Source organism: Panthera uncia, chromosome F2 (genome assembly GCF_023721935.1).
Source record: "Panthera uncia isolate 11264 chromosome F2, Puncia_PCG_1.0, whole genome shotgun sequence".
NCBI classification, from domain to species: Eukaryota; Metazoa; Chordata; class Mammalia; order Carnivora; family Felidae; genus Panthera; species Panthera uncia.
Window position 1 is genome coordinate 49,322,721 of NC_064812.1, and position 7,018 is coordinate 49,329,738.

Below are 7,018 nucleotides of genomic sequence, written 5' to 3' on the forward strand. Positions count from 1 at the left end.
AAATAAAATTCAAACTCCTTTAAATGATATTCAGGGGACTTCAAAAGTCTACCCTCTCTACTTTTTAGCTCTAGCCTAGCCTTTCCGTCCAAATTCATCCACCCTGCAATTCAAGGCCACGCTGCTGTTAGATTTGTATTGATTTTTTTGGTATTATTTTTATTTATTTTAGGGGGGTGGATTTCGGGGTACTGTTTAATACTGTTTAGTTAGCCACTTCTCTGGCTTTAAAGCATTGCTCCCCTAGGCTAGTCAGATAACTTTTCAAAATAATAACTGCCTTGGACACTTTACTTGGTTATTAGCAACAAACAAAGTAATAGACATACAAGCACTTGAAACTAACATTTTGCATTTATCATTATTCTCACTTTACAAATTTAATGGAATGAATGCTTAAGAGCTGTGGGGTTTTCATGCAGGAAGAAATGCAAAGTATTATTTTAAAAAATGTAAGGCACAAACTTGATAAAACTAAAATCATGGCATCTTAAAGACATTAGAGACTGCTTTTCATGAAATTTCTGAGCAACAGAGCCAAAAAATGTCTGCATCAATTGTTTGAATATTTAATATCATTAAGTATTTATTTTTCCAAAAATAAGTAATCAAGACTAATAGGAATTTTTGCATTAATAGCATATACCACACAGCTATTTTATTATATTTCTTCCAAATAAATAATGAAATTTAAATAACCTACTCTTAAAATATTTTGTGTTGACATAATGCACAATTTTCAGTATTTTTCAGCTCTAATTGCTGGATAACTGACAAATAAAATTGTACGCTGTTTAAGGTGTCCATCATAATAACTTGATGTACATATACATTGTGACACAGGATTCCTCCCATCTAGTTGATTAACACATCTATCACCTCACCTATTTATCTTTTGTGTGTGTGAGAGAACATTTAAGTCTACTTTCCTAGCGAATTTCAATTATACAATATAGTTTTATCTCCTGTTGTACCATGTTACACATCAGATCCTCGGACTTTAGTCATCTTACAGCTTAAAGTTTGTATCCTTCTACCGATCTCTCTATATTTCCACTTATTATATATATATATATATTTTTTTGTATTTTAAAAGTAAACTTCCTTCTATAGGAAAGGGCTACTTAATATCTTCATTTCCTCCAATGTAGATACTATTGACCCTAGGATGAACTGTTATTTTATGTTCCACTAAGAAAAAAAATGCTGTCAAGTAACCCATCACACACAGCTTTTCAAAAAGTCCTGTCAATAGTGTTTCAACACGCCTCATACCCTAAGACTAAGATGCGATTAATTGTTATCTGTTGTCTAGAAAAAGTTCTTTGGATGCTTCTGATTTTGCCTCTAAATGATAAGGACTATCTTGTCATTGTAAAAGAGATGTAATTTCTATTTAGATACAGCTTTATAATGTTGTTTTTTACTTTGTTTTACATTCTAATGCATCCCCTTGATTTGTGATGTTTGGGGGGGAAATGATTGTTTACTATGATATAATATTAATGTATTTCATAAATTGCAATCACCTGAAATCCCTGCATATAGTTTGGCCTTTGGTATTTAAATAACTTAAAACTAGTATGAAATTTTGACATAAATTTTCTCAAAACAGAAACATTCTTAGTTAACTATTATTGCTGTAGAGAAGAACACACCTGTGGAACATAATATGGTCAGCCACACACTCCTCAAGGTGATCATAATACATACTCATTTGTGTAAAACAGAAATTAGGAAGGAGGAAGTTCCAAATGGAGAGTAAACTGCTGCACTGAGCTATTGTTTTTGCGTGCTCTGGTACATAAGCTATCTACCTTGTTTTAGTAGAGGTATGTTTATGACAAAATCTTTAACATATCCTCTCTGAAATTCTAGCTCAACATCTCACCAAGTGGTCTCTCTGTGACCTTGAAAACCAGAATGCAAGATGAATAGCTAATCATGTGAAATTCTATAAACCAAAAAGTGATGAAAAGGATCCATATAAATACTGATGTCTAAAACAAATGCGGTTTTTTCCATGCTAGAAAAAATATTTTTATTTACTCTAGACCAATTCAGTGTGTAACTAGAATTGAACTTCTGGAATTATAGTTTCCTATCAGAATTAGCTGTAGTAAAATGCACTTTTCTTCATGCATCAGAAGAATCATGTGAATTCAAAAGGCTTTAAGGAATGTATATTCTTTATTTACATCGCTAAAATAAACTCTCTTGTAAGATCCAATATATTTTAACCTTGAAACAAAATATTACTAATAGAAACCAGAACTAGTTTTTATAATTTTAATTGTTCACAATATCCTATTGAAAATGGAATATAACTGAATGAAAATTACTCGTATGTCATGTAAAAATGAATTGCAATGTATAGAAGAGCCAAAGCTGCTTTCTCAGGACAATGAAGGCTTTTCATGTCTCACTCTTTAGAAAAGAGAAGCTAATTATTGCTGGTTAATATTTATGAATGCCAACAACATGGAAAAATTGGAACATATATCCACACTTAGGGCCAAGAAAGTTTCAATCGAGGCTTGATACATAAGTGCAGACAAAAACCAGTGGGAAAACAATGGGTTGGTTGGGGGATAACATGACCGGGGACCAGGAGTGTCCTGCTCCTGCTTGGAGAAGATCTATCTTGCCACCTCTGCAGTTAATCCCTCATTAAACTCCGATGTTCTACTGACATTAACTCTTAGGACAGTTTATCCCTCTGTACCATCAGAGCTTGAATCCTCAAGGGTGGCCATTCTGACCAGATTTTTGGTTTTCAGTTTCACAGTTAGTAATCACTTATTATTGACCATAAAGACATTCTTCTTTTCAGAAAATACCAAGGAAGGGGTAGAGAAGACACATAATTCACGCCAAGAAAGCTCCATTCAAATGAGATGGATGAACCTCGCTGTCCCTCTTGGACAGAAGCACACATATGAATACCTTGCTCACAGCCAGATTGATGCACATGGCTCTTCCAAAACAAACAGAACTAGATTCTTTGTTTGGCAACCATTGTATTCAGACTCACAATTACTTTTCTAAGGTATTCTTTTTTCACACAGGGATCAGAACTGAGCCTGAGAGGAACAGCTGGTCAGATTTTTTCATCTTTGGCCTAAGTCACAAACTTCCCACATTGATATTTGGTTGAGAGGGTGAGTAATGGGCATTGTTGCCTGGGGCTCGGTACTCAGATTGCAACCAGCAGCACTGCCTAGTCGGGGACAGGGTGATGAGAGAAACACATGGCAGCTTAGCATGTCTGATATTGTACAAACTCTCCCCTTGCCATAATTAAAAAATGGCATGAGCTCCAAAGTGAACTTAAAAAAAAACAGAGTTCGTCAATTCTGATTCAGGAACAACAATTTCTTCACACTTTCACATTGTTGAACTGTTGTGTTACTAAAATCTACGCTGATTTTGTTAAGGTACATTATTTAGTGAAATAAAAAAGGATCTCTCTTTGGTAGTGGTAACCTAGAAAGAGTTGTTCATTATTACTTGTCCTGTAAAGAATTTTATTATTCTTTTAACAAGGATAGAGTAATAAGAATTGCATAAATATAAATATGGAAGTGCGTGGAAAATATAAATTATAATAATATATTTCACAAATTTAATATACCTTGATTTGAACATATATCTTTAATTTAGGCTTTACTACACATGTAGATAAATGACATGCCACAAATCTTGGCATGAATCCTATCTCTCAGAAATGGTTTCTATGCCAACCACCAGACAGAAACTTCTGAAGACACTACATTCCACTCCATAATTTTAAGTCATTACATCGCATAAGTGTATTTATTTTGTTCAGTGACTGGTCCAACACTGTTCTTTAGCCTATGACATCGGTGACTAATCATAGTAACTACTACTTCTGAAGTTCTTATTAGTATATTTGACCTACCAAATCAAATAAATTCCAAATGGAATAATATTTATCAAAATCCAGTAGGTTTTTAAATATATCTAAAGAATGCGTTCAACACAGATCTTTAATGCTTTCTACATGTCATGCTCTGTTCTAGGTACTGGAGATATAGTAAGGATGAAGAGAGAGAGACTGACTGCTCCCACTGAGTGGGTGGTACTGATTAAAAGCAAGTAGACAATAACCATGTGGCTTATCAGGAATGACCCACTGGAGAGACTGGAAAAGAGGCATCTTCTGTAGGTGTGATAATTGTAGAAGAGTTTCCTGAGGAGGGGAAATAAAAGAACTAAAGCATGGAAAGCCATTGGAAGAATTCAAGAAAAAGCACTTCAAGTGGAGGAAACTGCAAGAACCCTGTAGCTGGAGGGTAGCAACCTGAGGAGAGGGTGTTGCAAAGTGGAGTGAGAAAGGATGGTACAGGCCAGGTCACGTAGGTCACAGTGAAGAGTAGATCTTTGACGTCGGTGCAATGGCAAGTTATTGGAGAGTGTCGTGCTGATGAGGGATATGACCTGATTTGCCTTTGCAGATCACTGACCATGATGTGAAGTAGAGCTGGACGTGGTAAGCAAGCAGAAATATAAATTTGCATTATTATGATTCTAGTAAAACATTTTCTTCATGAGATGAATCTACAAATCTCAGATGGAGTTCATAATACCATTAGTGAAATTTGCATGGCTGCACATGAGAAAGAAACAGGAAACAAAACTCAATTCTGCATTTCAACATGATCACCATTAAACTAAGACAATGAAAATGCAGGAAAGCAACTATTTTCCTCCATGCTCGGGAATAAGGAGTGGTTATCAGAGATTTGGGTTACCTAGTAGGTCATTGGTATTGACTACTGTCCCAACCTCCCGTGACCTCCATTTTATGACTTCTCTTAAAACAATATCTGAAATGTGAGTAGCCCAGAGGAGCCTGAGAGAGGGAGCTATAAACTTCTCCAGGCTCCTCCCAACTAGAGGAAGACCAGGAGCCAGCATACCTGTAACAAGAGGGGGGTCTCTGTAGTTAAGCCAGAGCAAGTTTTTGTTTGTTCACTCATGTGCTTTTATTTATGTATTTGGTACATTGGTTGTAAAATAGAATTAGACCACAAAGCGTTGAAATTAACAATTGGAACTCAGACTTCCAGAGACCTGGGTGCCGCCTCCAGCTCTGCCACGTACCTGGGGCCAGTAACGTCCCAGTGCATGGGCTCCCTCGTTAGTAGAACTAGGAGAATGGAAATGTGTTTGTCTTATAGATTCATTAAGATTACACATGCAGAGTACTTAGGAATACTACCTGGTATTAATAAGCATTCACTAACTAGCTTAAAAAGCATAGAAATGTAAAATAGATAAAAATTTTGTCCTGAGTGAATTAGTTCCCAATTAAATGAAACTTCATGAAGGCAGAAACCAGGACTGTTTTACATATATATTGGGCTTATAACCATAGGCCCAATACCTAGCTCAGTAGCCATAAAACAAATACAGTTGAAGAAAGGCAGGCAGGCAAGCAAGAAGGAAGGAATTCAGGGAGGGTAGAAGGGAGAGAGGAAAGAGAGAGAGGGAATTTCTAACTAATAGGAAGTGAATTGTTTGAAGGAGAATTTCTTTCACTCCCATTAGGCATAAGAAATTGTTTATAGTCAAAAGTATCTGATAAAAGACTGAAACGTGTTAAAGATTTCTTGAGATTATACAGAACTAGAAATGGAAATCTAAAACTCTGTGTGTGTGTGTGTGTGTGTGTGTGTGTGTGTGTGTGTGATGCACTGAAGATATTGCATTTATGTATAGAGTGCATTCTAGGGTTTGATTTCAATTTCCAAAATATGCCTCTAGATTACTCACTTGTCTCGATTTCCACTGCTATCATCCCAGTCTAAGCCCTAGACATCTCTCATCTGAACTATTGCTCTTTCCTGTGTGTGCCCAGAATATGTGCTCGCTTCAGCAGCACATGTACAGTGTGTACCCAGAATATACTAACCTCCTTCTAGCCGCAGAGGCTTTCAGCTTCTGTCTTCTAACTAAAGTGCTCTTCCCTCAGGCTCTTTCCCATCATTCAGGCTTCAGCTGAAAAGTCACCCGTTCAGAGTGACCTTTCTTGGCCACCCCATCTAAGTAGATTCTTAATTTTTATGAGAGTACCAGGTGTATATTATTTCTTCTACTTATCAAAACCTATAGTAATTTCATTTATCTGTTTCCTAAAGTGAATGATGAATGAATGAATTTATTTCTGATTTAACCGTACCTCAGTTATCTGAACTAGACAATAATTTGTTGAAGCCAAACACTGTTGACCTTTCTCTCTTTCAAAGACGTAAACTTTGTGATGGTACCTACAAGTTGAAGTTAAGCACACATTTTTCCAAACAACATGTTAGAGAGCATCTTTTAGTCACTGTTTCACTATTTATAGGAAATTAAAACCACCATGCAAGTTGCAGGAAAGTCACCTGCCTAACACAAGAGTAAATACGGTAATCTCCATCCCTTACTCCTTCCATTCTTTCATAGGCATCTGCCAGCATGGCATGCATATTGAAATCCCAATTCAGGAATGAAAATCTGAAACCAAGCTATCTGCTTTTGTGTACTCTGGCACTGCATCATTTAAAATAATCCAAGAATGAAAATATGAGCTAAGCTGTTTGTTTTTTTAAACATTGAGCGTGTCAATCCTGAAATTCCACTGGACAAGCATTTACTCTCCACAAAGGTAAGAGTTCCTGTTGACCTTGAATTATTCAGATGTCTAACAATACAGTACCCTCCAATATGTGTTCATTCTGAACAAATAGAATTTGGACCAAATTATCTCACGATCACAATCAATTATAGCTCGCTAAATAACATAGAGATTAAATGTTTTTAGGAGAGCATTTAAGATGTGAGGCTCTGAAATCATTGCACCCTGAGTTTGAATGCAAGCTCTGGCACTTACAAGGCGTTTATCCTTGGGAAAGTTACTCTGCCTGTCTAAGGCCCCAGTTTCCTTGGTGATAAAATGAGGATAATAAAATATTTCATTAAGATCTTCTTAGGGCTAAATATAATAGTGCAT

At 36.1% G+C, this 7,018-nt stretch overlaps 1 long non-coding RNA gene across 1 annotated transcript; it reads left to right on the forward strand.

Moving 5' to 3' along the window:
- The first annotated feature begins 2,827 nt into the window (after positions 1-2,827).
- LOC125924964 (uncharacterized) lies at positions 2,828-6,756 on the forward strand. Its single transcript, XR_007458637.1, has 3 exons — positions 2,828-3,161; positions 4,044-4,185; positions 6,472-6,756. It is a non-coding gene; the product is annotated as an uncharacterized LOC125924964 (long non-coding RNA).
- The last annotated feature ends 262 nt before the right edge of the window (positions 6,757-7,018 follow it).